Source organism: Mytilus californianus, unplaced genomic scaffold (genome assembly GCF_021869535.1).
Source record: "Mytilus californianus isolate M0D057914Y unplaced genomic scaffold, xbMytCali1.0.p SCAF_1, whole genome shotgun sequence".
Taxonomy (NCBI): domain Eukaryota; kingdom Metazoa; phylum Mollusca; class Bivalvia; order Mytilida; family Mytilidae; genus Mytilus; species Mytilus californianus.
The window spans coordinates 88,352,056-88,365,647 of NW_026262581.1; the positions used below are offsets into that span (position 1 = coordinate 88,352,056).

At 33.3% G+C, this 13,592-nt stretch overlaps 1 long non-coding RNA gene across 1 annotated transcript in view; it reads right to left on the reverse strand.

Moving 5' to 3' along the window:
• The window catches only part of LOC127710138 (uncharacterized), a 304,241-nt gene that overhangs the window by 14,043 nt on the left and 276,606 nt on the right, over positions 1-13,592 (reverse strand). The gene's annotated exons all lie outside the window — the stretch shown is intronic.

A 13,592-nucleotide genomic window follows, 5' to 3' on the forward strand; every position in this document is an offset into this window, starting at 1 on the left:
GCTGTTTAATGATACTTTCAGAACTATGATATGTCTGTGTATAAGTCCATTTGACTTCTATAAATCTTCAGAAAATAATTCTTAAAAATTCATTTTTACAAATAAACATATTTTTTCTTGATGTATGTTAATGTATGATATATACGAACTCTGACTATGAATATCATAATTTTAGGCCAATAATAAAAAAAGTTACCCATTAGGTCTCTATGTTACTTCTATTTTTTTATATAAAATACTTGATGGAGTAAGTATGAATAGTGTAACAGCCTTCCATTCAAAACAAAAACATAAGACATGTGTTTTAAACCTGTTTCATTGTACCATGTGACTTAACTCATTTAAATATCAAAGGACACTATACATGTCATGAAAAATGACCATCATTTAAGTTTTTTTTTATAACTGGTTTTATATGATTTATAAATGAACTTGCATGTATCTACGAAGATGTTATTTGTGGGGAAAAATATTATAATCAGATGTTTTATTTTGTTTTTATTCCTTACCAAATCTTAATTTTTGTTACCTTAATATGATTATATATTTATATAATATATCTTATAAAAGAATATCAGCAAGCTTTTCATGCTTAAAGCATGATGACAATATTAACAAACTGAGAGCCTCTACTGAAAAAGTTTCACCAATAAGTATTTACAGAATACATTTAATATTTACTTTTTTCTTGAAAAAACACAGCTTATGACTTTCAAAATATGAAAATAAAATTGGATAAAATATAACCATAAAGACCTTTACTGATGAAAAGGGGACTTTTTAATAAAATTTCTAAACTGAATTTTGCATAAAACTACTTTGTAGTTTTTGAAAATGTTATACTAGTAATGTCCAGTGGAACATATTACTAAGGTTTAATACTCATAGAAATTGAACAATGAAAAATACAAAATCATGTATACAATAAGTTCAGTAATCACATGACATAAAACTTAAATGAAGTCCAAGTTTGTTTGCTGGTCAGCGTTATTTAAATGAGAAAAGTCACATGGTATAATGAAACAGGTTTAAAGCACATGTCTTATGTTTTTGTTTTGGATTGAAGGCTGTTACACTATTCATACTTACTCCATCAAGTATTTTATATAAAAAAAATAGAATTAACATAGAGACCTAATGGGTAACTTTTTTTATTATTGGCCTAAAATTATGATATTCATAGTCAGAGTTCGTATATATCATACATTAACATACATCAAGAAAAAAAATGTTTATTTGTAAAAATGAATTTTTAAGAATTATTTTCTGAAGATTTATAGAAGTCAAACAGACTATAACTGTTACTACAAAGAGAGAGATACATTGTACTATTGCACACTATTAATATATATATAAGAAGTACACCCAGTTATCAGTTATATAAAGATAGTTTGAATTCATAATGATGATACATTGTGCAGATACATCAAATATGTTTTATAAAGTATGTAAGAAATGAAGAATATAGAAATATTAAAAAAAGACAGACAAAATATTTGTATAAAATTTGATGTAGATTTAATAGATTGGACACTTAGAAGTACAATAATGTAAAAGAAAATTACTGGTAAAAGATAAATATGTTGCATCATTGCTAGGCCAACAACATCAGCATTTTGTGTAATATGATCCATGCATGATAAACATCTAAATTACACCACCTCAGATTGTTCCCAGTATTATTAAATCAGTTTGTGTACTGAGTGACACCTGTTGATCTAACTAAAAATGCTAATGTGGCATATGAAAACTCTTAGTACATAGTGGAATTAAACTATACACCACTGTGGAACACCGTAATTCTGATGACATTGTTCCTGCATAAGTTAAATTCATTCATCAGTGTATTGAGAAGTTGATAGAAGTTAACGTCTGTATGTCACTGTACGGCCTGCAACAATGAGCAAAACCCATACCGCATAGTAAGCTATAAAAGGCCTTGAAATGACAAATGTAAAACAATTCCAAAAAGAAAACCAGCGGCCTGATCTATGTACAAATCAATAATGAAAAACGAATATGATATACAGCAACAAATGACAACCACTGAATGACTTGGGACAGGCACACACATTAATCTGGCAGGGTTAAACCTGTTTAATGGTGCCAAACCTTCCCCTAACCTGGGACAGTGTACATACTTCTTCTCACACATTCAATCATCGAAAGGATACATATTTTAAAGTAATTTAAAAATGAATGATAAACGTTTGAAAACAAATGGTATATTGTTAGAGAAAAGTGTGTAGGATATTGGAAATCAGTGCAGCACATGTACAAAAAAAATCTGATACATGAGATATAACAAGCTGTGATTAACAATTAAAGCAACACTGCCACTGTTTTCATCATTACTTTTGCCTTGGTTTTTGATTAACTGCCTATAGCGCTTACTGTGCTTTGATTTTATAGTTTTAATTTAACAGTTTCCAAAACATTTTCACATGGTTAAGTATTAACTGAAAATAATTCAAAACTTTAAATTATTACTTCATTGCACTTGATAGATCTATGTAATTCTATATAGTTTCAAGCCATAATCTTTTTTTTTAATCTTTATTCATAATCTGTGTTTATACTACCCACACCACTTTCAGAGAGGCAATTGATGATGGGAGTTTTAAACGACCATGACTGGCTAGATAGCCCTTGCACGGTCGGTAAGAGGCAATTATTTATGGGGGTTTTTAACGACCTTGACTGGCTGTAAAGCCCTTGCACGGTCTGGAATAAAGAGGCAATTACTTACTTATGGGGTTTTTTATGGGATCCTATGAATCTGTGAAACTGGTAAGTTTAAGTAAATTCTTATGTTGTTTGTAGATATGGTTATCGATTGATGTTCAAATAAGAAATGATCTGTATACAAATTTCAAATATCTATTGGTTAGCATGTTAAGAATATGGTTTATGGGGGTCTTCCCATATACTGGTATATGTGGATGTGTGGCTATTATTTTCCTGGTTCATTCTGGAGCATGTTACTATTGCTTCAGGGTTTCGTTTGAAAACATCAGTATTTATTTGGGTTATGTCTCAATAATTTAATTTTGGATGTAACACGTCTTTTGATTGGCTGAAAGTTTTAAGTCTATCAGCTCATAGACATAATGTTGTCATGTGACTGTGACGACATCAATGTTCTTTTTCATGATTTTCTCCATTAAAATGGAATTTAGAATTAAATTATAAGGACTGACTGTAATATTTTTGCTGTCTATTCGAAATAACGTCAAAAATGTGGTGCACACTTTAAATAAGAAATTCAGAAATTATTGATGGAAATAATTTGGTTTCAGGAATCTTCTTTAATATGACATTTCACATATATTTGGTATTTCCGAGTAAAACTTATCAACAATAGGAAATTGTTTTATTATGGTATTTATTCATGTTCTATTTTTATACCTTTCATTAGTATTTTTGTCGAGCCTGCGACTTTTGTCGCAAAAGCGAGACATAGCGATCCTACATTCCGTCGGTGGCGGCGGCGTCCACAAATATTCACTGTGGTTAAAGTTTTTTGAAATTTTAATAACTTTCTTAAACTATCCTGCATTTCAACAAAACTTGAACAGAAGCTTGTTTATGATCATAAGATAGTATCCAGAATTAAATTTTGTAAAAAAAAAATCCTGTTTATCCGTATTTTACTTATAAATGGGCTTAGTTTTTCTGCCAGTTAACATTACATTCACTCTGTGGTTATAGCTTTCAAAATTTTAATAACTTTCGTAAACTATCCTGGATTTGTACCAAACTTGGACATAAGCTTGTTTATGATCAAAAGCTAGTATCTAGAAGGAAATTTTGTAAAAATTTATTTCCTGTTTTTCCGTATATTACTTATAAATGGACTTAGTTTTATTCCAGTTAACATTACGTACAGTCTGCAGTTAAAGTTTTTAAAACATTTATTAGATTCATAAACCTTCTTGGATTTTTACCAAACTTGAATAGAACTTCTTACAATTTAAAGATAGTATCTAGAGGAAAATTTTTAATAATTTTTTCCCCATTTTTGTTGAGCCTTCGATTAACAGCATAAGTAGGCGAGACACTGGGTTCCGCGGAACCCTTACGAATTTTATTTAGATTAAAGTTGTCTTTTTTCCATTGTTTTACAAATCTTTATACGGTTCATTAGATATAAAGGTGCCATTATCCTTACACGTGTCACGTTAATAAACATTTTGTTTAAGGTGTGTACCAGGGATAATGCACATTAAAAGATTGTTTGTTAGCTGCAAATGTATAGAAAATGCAAGATTCTTTATTATTACACTAGTTAGATAATATAAAAGAAAAGCAAACAAACATGCAAACTACTATTTTACAGCCCCAAAATAACAACTGTTGTTGCCAAGGAGACTACCTATATGCCCGGTCTTTAAACATTTGACAAACCTTCTAACAAAGTTGCTTTAAAAATTTCTACATGTAAATTCCTAAAACTGTCCTGTAAATCAGTGTCCAAATGATAAAAAGTAATTACAACTCATGTCAGACTTCCTAATTTCTCTGCAAACACCCATTCCTTAAATATCAACAAGGAAAACAAGTTTTTGGACCAGTTATGATCGCAATATCACACGAAAATAGTAGGGGTGATTGCACCAATAAAAGGAGATGCAATAAAACCAGATCCATTCCCTGTGTCTGAGGCTACCACATCCCTGTTCAGTTGCTCGCATGCAGGGGTGGATTTAGGGGGGAGCTTCATTTATGGTGAATCCAGACTTATTACCGGTTCCACTACAATTTTTTTCTAGTTTTGGGACCTGCGGCCCAGCTTTCAAAATCCTGGAGTCGCATCTGGCTCACACACCAAATATGAAAGCCATAAAATGTCGATATTTTTTAAGTTATTATCACAAGTTTTGTATATTTTGACCAAAAGCTGTATACACATATGGGTGAAATGGACATTTGATGTTAAAAATGTAAATTTCGACATGTACATGACATCACCAGTGACCTTTCTGTATTCTTATGTTATCAGATTTTGCTTTTGGCATGAATAGTTATTAAGATCAAACTAGAGTTATCTTTCTTAGTACAACTGACTGACTCTTTGTATAGTGAATTGCATAATTGTCTTAATAATCATCCCAATCAGTATGAGATTTTCCGTAAAAGTTATGTGAATCAGTTTTATTTTTTTTATTTTCTCTTGATTACATGGTTGTAATAAGCCCTTTGAATAGGTTTCATGAAAGTTTATTGTTCACCGTTGTTAAAACAATCATGAAACTCAAACACATCTATGAATAATACCAAAAGTCAATAACTAGGGCCTAGTAATGGACTATGATAATACATAATTTCCATTGTATATATCAATTAACAGTCATTAACATGTATTTTTATTATACCCCGCTCTGAGTCAATTTTTTTCTTTTTTGGTGCATTTAAATCCTTTGTCAAAAATCATCCATTCTAGCTTTTGCAAGAATATTCATAGATTGAGGAGTACTCTTGTTTAACTTTTTAAAATTGTTTAACAAAACTGCAGATGATCGAAATGACTCTAAAATGTTAGAATTTGTGCAACCCCACACTTCTGCACCACACAATAAGATAGGTACTATAGTGTCAAACAGTAGGGTTGTAATTGCAGATCAATTGGTAAATCCATTTTATTTTTATTTTTTGCTTTTCTCAAAACAATATAAATTCCACCAAAATTATCAGGTTACTCCAGTAAGGAGTAAATGTCCTAAATGACAATTTTTGACTTATTTTTGAAGTTTTGCCTTTTATCTTGAAATCTTTATAGGATATATAGAAACTGTAAATAGCAATAATTATCAGTAATACAAGAACTACAAAAATGCCAAGATTCAATCCGAGGGAATATATACCGATGATCCACCTGAAACGATTTTTTATACGACCGCAAAAAATTTTTGCGATCGTATATTGGTATGACGTTGGCGTCGTCGTCGTCGTCCGAAGACGCATAGGTTTTCGCACAATAACTTTATTTTAAGTGAATGGATCTCTATGAAATTTTACCATAAGGTTCAATACCACAAAAAGAAGGTTGGGATTGATTTTGGGGATAATGGTACCAACAGTTATGGAAAAAGGGGCCAAAATAAGCATTTTTCGAGTTTCCAGACATTAACTTGTGGAACGGTGTATGGATCTCTCTGAAATTATACCACAAGTTTCCATACCACAAAGGGATGGTTAGGATTTGCTTTAGGGGGTTCTGGCTCAAACCGTTTAGGAATGAGGGGCAAAAAAGGGGGAAAAACAAGGGTGTCCTGGTTAATGGACAAATACTTTCGTACAAAACATAATTTAAAGCAGTGTAAGGGAGGTAATTCAAATACATCATTTGAATTACCTCCCTTACACTGCTTTAAAATTATGTATAAAGTAATGGTTAATGAACAATTAAGACAATTTAAAAGCAGTGTAAGGGAGGTAATCCAAATACAACGTTTTGATTACCTCCCTTACACTGCTTTTAAATTATGTTTAAAGAAATGCATATTTATAAAGGAAGACCAGTAAAAATATCTGCAGATGTTGCATCTTTTTTTTTACCAAAAAATCCATATGAAAGATTTGACACCATATTTTAAATTCTATTATAAAATAGATTAAGTTAGCACTATGGTAAATTTAAATGGGTAATTATGGTTGCAAACTCCATTGGAAATTTGAATTGAGATTATGACCATATCTTGAGGGAAAATTTTTTTTGGGGGGAAAAAGAGGGGGGGTAAAAAGAAATTGTGGGGGGTCAATTTTTCTCATTTCAGATTTCAGAAATTAAAAAGAAAAATTCTTCAAAAAATTCTTAAATATTATTTTTTTTTTTGCCAAAAAAAAGTGTGTGTGGGGGGGGGGGGGGGTTAATACGCAACAGCATAGTGTATTGCACAAAAGCAAAAAAAAGGGGGGTTATTTTATTTTGTGGGAGGAGGGGGGGTCAATTCGCAACAGCAAAGTGTATTGCACAAAAGCAAAAAATTGAATATAAATTCAAATCATATAACCAATTCTAAGTTCTTTGACTACATTTATTCTGTGTCAGAAACCTTTTATGTGTCAAATATTTAATTGCAATCCAAATTCAGACCTGTATCAAGCGCGAATATTGCGTCCATTTTTGCCCCAACTGTTCAGGGTTGGACCTCTGCGGTCGTATCCAGCTGCGCTCGGCGAAGCAATTTATTTTATATTATTCGAGGAATATATTCTTTCTTGCTAAGTTTTACATAGAAAAAACTCAGCTAAACCGATTTTTGTCGAGCCTGCGACTTTTGTCGCAGAAAGCTCGACATAGGGATTGTGATCCGGCGGTGGCGGCGGCGGCGTTAACTAACTTCTTAAAAGCTTTATATTTTAGAAGGTGGAAGACCTGGATGCTTCATACTTTGTATATAGATGCCTTATGTTACGAAGTATCCGTCTCTCACATGTCCATTGTCCTTGACCTCATTTTGATGGTTCAGTGAGTACTTGAAAAAAAAGTTAAGATTTTTTGTAACGTTAATTACTCTCTTATTATGAGTAATAGGATGACTATATTTGGTATGTGCGTACCTTGCAAGGTCCTCGTGCCCCTCAGACAGTTTTCACTTGAACTCGACCTCATTTCATGGATCAATGAACAAGGTTAAGTTTTGGTGGTCAAGCCCATATCTCATGTACTATAAGCAATAGGTCTAGTATATTTGGCGTATGAAAGGATTGTAAGGTGTACATGTCCAACTGGCAGGTGTCATCTGACCTTGACCTCATTTTCATGGTTCAGAGGTCAAAGTTAGTATTTGGAGTTTTATTTTCTAATACTATATGCAATAGGTCAACTATATTTGGTGTATGGAAATATTTTGTGATGTACATGTCAGTCTCTCAGGTTTTATTTGATCTTGACCTCATTTTCACGGTTCATTGCTCAGTATTAAGTTTTTATGTTTTGGTCTGTTTTTCTTAAAACTATAAGCAATAGGTCAACTATATTTGTTGTATGGAAGGATTGTAAGCTGTACATGTCTGCCTGGCATGGTTCATCTGACCTTGACCTCATTTTCATGGTTCATTGGTCAATGTTTAGTTTTCTTGGTTAATATAAAAAAGAAGATGTGGTATGATTGCCAATGAGACAACTCTCCACAAGAGACCAAATGATACAGAAATTAACAACTATAGGTCACCGTACGGCCTTCAACAATGAGCAAAGCCCATACCGCTCAGTCATGACAGTCAGCTATAAAAGGCCCCGAAATGACAATGTAAAACAATTCAAACGAAAAAACTAACGGCCTAATTTATGTACAAAAAATGAACGAAAAACAAATATGTAACACATAAACGAATGACGACCACTGAATTACAGGCTCCTGACTTGGGACAGGCACATACATACAGAATGTGGCGGGGTTAAACATGTTAGCGGGATCCCAACCCTCCCCCTAACCTGGGACAGTGGTGTGACAGTACAACATAAGAACGAACTATAAAAATCAGTTGAAAGAGGCTTAACTCATCAGATGGATAAAAATACAAATAATACAAATACAAGTGGACGTGGCCGGGTACTTCTACATCCAAACAACGAAAAGACACTAATTACAGATCTGAGAGTACTCGCAGTTACTGACAGCTAGTTCAAAGCAAAAATACAAAAAATCATGCATCTAAAACTAAATTATCAATCCGTACACATCCAACATCCAATGGATTTAGTGTAAAGACGTCATAAACAGTCAGAGAAAAACATGACCTTGTGCAATGCCAAGATACAGGTATCGACAGATTGTAGATCCATGAATGTGTATATGTATATAACAAAAAGTTTTTGTTTGCTTTTAATTTATTGATAACAACATCAATATTCGTACCAATAAAAACAATATTTAATGATCTAATTACAGTGTTGAATTGGTAACCTTTTAGAATAAGTTTATTTAATGGATCGATAAGTTTACCAGGATCGTTTCTAAATTTCTGGGCACGGTAAAAAATATTGCCGTATGTCTGTTTCTTAGAAACTATAAGCAATAGGTCAACTATATTTAGTGTATTGAATGATTGTAAGGTGTACATGTATTTCTTGTTTGGTTTTTATGACCTTGACCTCATTTTGTTGGATCATGTTAAGTTTATGTGATAGTTTTAGTAAAGCTTTATATTTAGGACTATCAAAATAATATCAATGGTTAGTAAAGAAGGCGAGACATTTCAGCGTGTGCACTCTTGTTTTTACTTCGAGTAATATTCATTCGTGTTAAATTTCAAGAAGAACAAACCAACCTATAACTAATTTTTACTATTCGAGAAATATTCTTTCGTACTAAACTTTAAGTGCATGTAAAGCAAAAACACGGCTGTCATTTATATCGAGAAAAATGATTGTGAAAGAATAAGTAATGGTAATCTTGAAATTTCATGATCATAACAACGACGCTGGTAATTATAGAAATTATAGTTTTTTTTTACATTTTTTTAATCTCAGTGTGTAAATTTTTCGAAAAATGGCTTAAACATAGTTTTGACGAGAACTGCTTGTCATAGTTTCTTACATATTTTGTTTAATTAGGTCCTTTGATGAAATTTTTACATGAAAAAATTTACAATATTGTGTAACAATTGTGTCAAACATAAATGTTTACGACTGAGTAACATTTTAATGTTATAGATAAGAGTAAATTCATTCAAACAGTACAATCATTATTCAGTCTCTTTGCTATTCAAATATCTGTTGTTTTCAATAACTTACTTATTTTTACCCTGTGGAACAAATACAGAAAAGATTGCCAATGGGAATGCTTACTGGCTGTTGAAAAGCACACCAAACAAATTTCTTAAAGCGTTTGATTATCCATTTGGAAATCACAAGCAAAGTTAAGGGAAATATCAAATTTCATAAAAACAAACAAAATATACCATAGAATATTGAAAATGCAGTGAAAAATTGTATTTTCTCAAAACTTATCAATTAACTTTATAAGATCTCTTGCTTGCCCCTAGACTATACTTGTCCCTAATTTTGGCACGCTCACTAGGTATGCTAATTCCGACGGCAGGTAATGGTGGGTCAATAATATTTGGTATTCATTTGTATTAGCACTAGCACATTTCGTTTTCATGGAGATTTTCTATCTCTGCCCCCTCAGTCATGGTCTATTGACTTTGAAACCTGCGTTAAGATTTGATACTGCAGTTTGTGATTCGGTCAGTTTAAGAGGGAAACCACTAAAGGTAAGTCAATGACAGTAGGTAGCAGATGTATCAGCATTAGCTCATATCCATGGGGAATATATGACCCCGCCCCATCAATCATGGTTCATTGACTTAATACAATCATTTAAGAAATGAAATCGGGAAACAAGAGCAGCACTCTTACATAAATCCATTTTCCTTAAATGTTCGTGATGCTTGATGGGACGGAAAATAAATGAGTTACCTCTGAAATAAATGTTTGGCATATGTACAGTTAAATGTAAATTAAGATAGTTTTAAGATGCCAAGAGAGGAATCAGAAAACGCTCATCGAAGAAATATCAACTTCACAAAAAGTACATAAAGACAATAATCATTTGGGTCAACTGAACTTAAGAAAGAAAACTCCAAATCTGCCAGCTCGTTATTTGGGTCGATACCCAGTAGTCAGCGCATTTGTGTTAACATGGTATATCATTGATATTCTTATTTTTTTGTAAATTTAGAGTTTATAAAATGTAAAATTATAAAGTATTCTACACGCTTAGGTTTTGCTACCCCCAGACATGGATTGCTTTATCCGTATTTGGCACACCTTTTTAGAATTTTCAGTTTTTAATTCTCTTCAACTCTGTATTTGATTTGACCTTTCAGCTGTTTTGACTCGAGCGCCACTAATAATTCTTATGGAGCCGAAACGCGAGTTTTCCGCACAAAATTATAAGCCTTGTATCTCTGATGAGTAAATCCTTATTTTTATGGTGTCTTTCCACTAGATGTGTACTGATTGGTATTTTGTGTTGCATACATGAAATTTTTGTCCCCCTGCGCAACGCGTTGCGGGGGACAAAAAAAACGGGCGTCTGTCCGTCCGTCCAGTCTTGTTAGCGCTCTCACGTGTACAATTCTCGCTAGATTTTTATGAAACTTATTATCATAGGTTTATATCAGCAATGTCTTTGACACTTTCGAAAATAAGTCCTGATCAAATATTTTTAACGAGTTATGCCCCTTGGAAATATTAATTATAATGGAAATCACATTGCATTTGCTCTGAAGCCTTCATTTCTATAAGATATTAATTAAAAGTTTTAAAGCACAAACAAAGTGCTTTTTTTAAGTTATTGTCCTTGTACCTTGGATAGATAAGATATGTGCAACGCGGGCAACATTGGAACTCTGTTCTTTTTTTTAAGTTGTTATTGGCTTTGAACTAGCTTATACACTTAAGGAAAAGCAAGAACTCTCAGATCGGTAATTTGGATCCATTCCGTTTTGTTGACTTGTGTGTGTTTTATGTCGGTCTGGTGAGTTCAGCCCTTTTCATCTGATTGTTAAAGTTTGTTCTTATGTTGAGCTGATTCACCATTGTCCCAGGTTGGGTGAGTATTGAGCGCTCGCAAACTTGTTTAACCCCAACAGATTCTGTATAAACATATTAACAATAAATGGAGAATGTGTCCATGGGACACAGATGATACCCTCGCTTGCAAACATCGTTATAAACGGGCTTAACTCGAGAACGGTAAAAGTGACACCTCCCAAATTCGAACTTGATCGGAGTTTTGTGGTAATAAGCATTGTGTATAACATTTGATGATGATGATGATTATGATGATGATGATGGCTGCGGCAAATTAATGCATAATCAGGACGAGAATGAATATTAGACCGACACGCTGAGCCCGATTTTTAAGGTGCTAGTTCACAAGGTAACAGTCCGCAGGAAGACATGTCACCTTACCCGGACACATTATTCCGACTCCGAGCTGACCAGTCTTTGCTCTTACTTCTTAATGCCGCGTCGGCTTAGCGGAGAAGCAGCAAATACCAATTTTAAAGTTTGGTTTGACACGGCCGAGGTTCGAACATACAACCTGCCGCACTCGAGGCGAACACACTACCACTAGGTGGTCTGGTATAACATTTGGTTGAGGTAAACGAAAGTTAGAGAACGGAGACGAAAAATTCAATATTTTTCCATATATAATTGGGCATAACTCCAGAACGGAAGAAGTGACGCCACCCAGTTCGAAATTCATCTGTTTTGTTGTAATAAGCATTGTGCACAGGCACTTGTCTCTGAAAAAAACCTATATACTTTAATATAACACGTGTTTTATATAATAAAATATATATGTAATTCATATAAGAGACAAGTGCTTGTGCCGGGCATTGTATATATTAAGTTTCATAACATTTGGTTGAGGCAAACTAAAGATAGAGAACGGAAACTAATATTGAGAAGGACGTACAGACGGACAAGGATAACACATAAAGATACGAGACTCCAAGGTAAATTCAAAAGAGGAAAGTCCATAAAACCTGCCTAAATCAAACGTCCGACTGTATCAACCAACGGAATATGACTGTCCCAAACAAGAGCCTATAATTCTGAGTGGTTCATGTTGGTTGTTGTTTGTCATATTACTTTTTTGTTTATTGTTTTGTACATAAAGCAGGCCGTTCAGTTAAAGGACAAACCCCAAATTGATTTTCTCGTTTGGACTGTTTACATTTTGTTATGTTTGGGCCTTTTATTATGCGGTATGGATTTTGCAAATTGTTAAAGGCCTTATGGTAACCTATAGTTGCTCAACTCTACGTCATTTGGTCTATGGTCGATAGTTGTCATATTGACAATCATACCACATCTTGTTTTTTGTTTTTTATATTCTATATTTGAGAGGGTTATAAAAAGGAAATGACGTAACAGTAAATAGTTTTTGCCGCATAGTGCTTCCTCTTTATTTTTTTTTTATTTTTTTGTAATAAGTTGTTATTAGTATAGTTATTATCAGCACCTGAGTGAACATTTTTTTGCGGACATATTTGTATTATATGTTTTTCTTTGTATCATTTTGATTTGACTGGTAGAGATTATGTGGTTCCTTCATGGTTTTTTTCTTTGATATGATTGCCAATGAGACATTCTCCTCAAGAGACCATACCGCATAGTCAGCTATAAAAGGCCCCAAAATGACAAATGTAAAACAATTCAAACGAGAAAACTAACGGCCTTATTTATGTACAAAATAATGAATGAAAAACAAATATGATACACAGCAACAAACGACAACTCCTGACTTGGGACAGGCAGGCTCCTGACTTGGGACAGGCACGTACAGAATGTGGCGGAGTTAAACTCGTTTGAAGGCGCCAACACTCCCCTAACCTGGGACAGTGGTGTAACAGTATAACATAAGAACAAACCATAAAAATCAGTTTAAAAAGGCTTAACTCATCGGATGGATACAGATAGAAATACATCTATCAAAAACACAAAGTGGACGTGGACGGGTACTTTTACATCCACACAACAGAAAGACACTGAGTACAGATCTGAGAGTACTTGCAGTTACTGACAGCTAGTTCAAAGCCAATAACAACTAATGAAAAAAATCGTG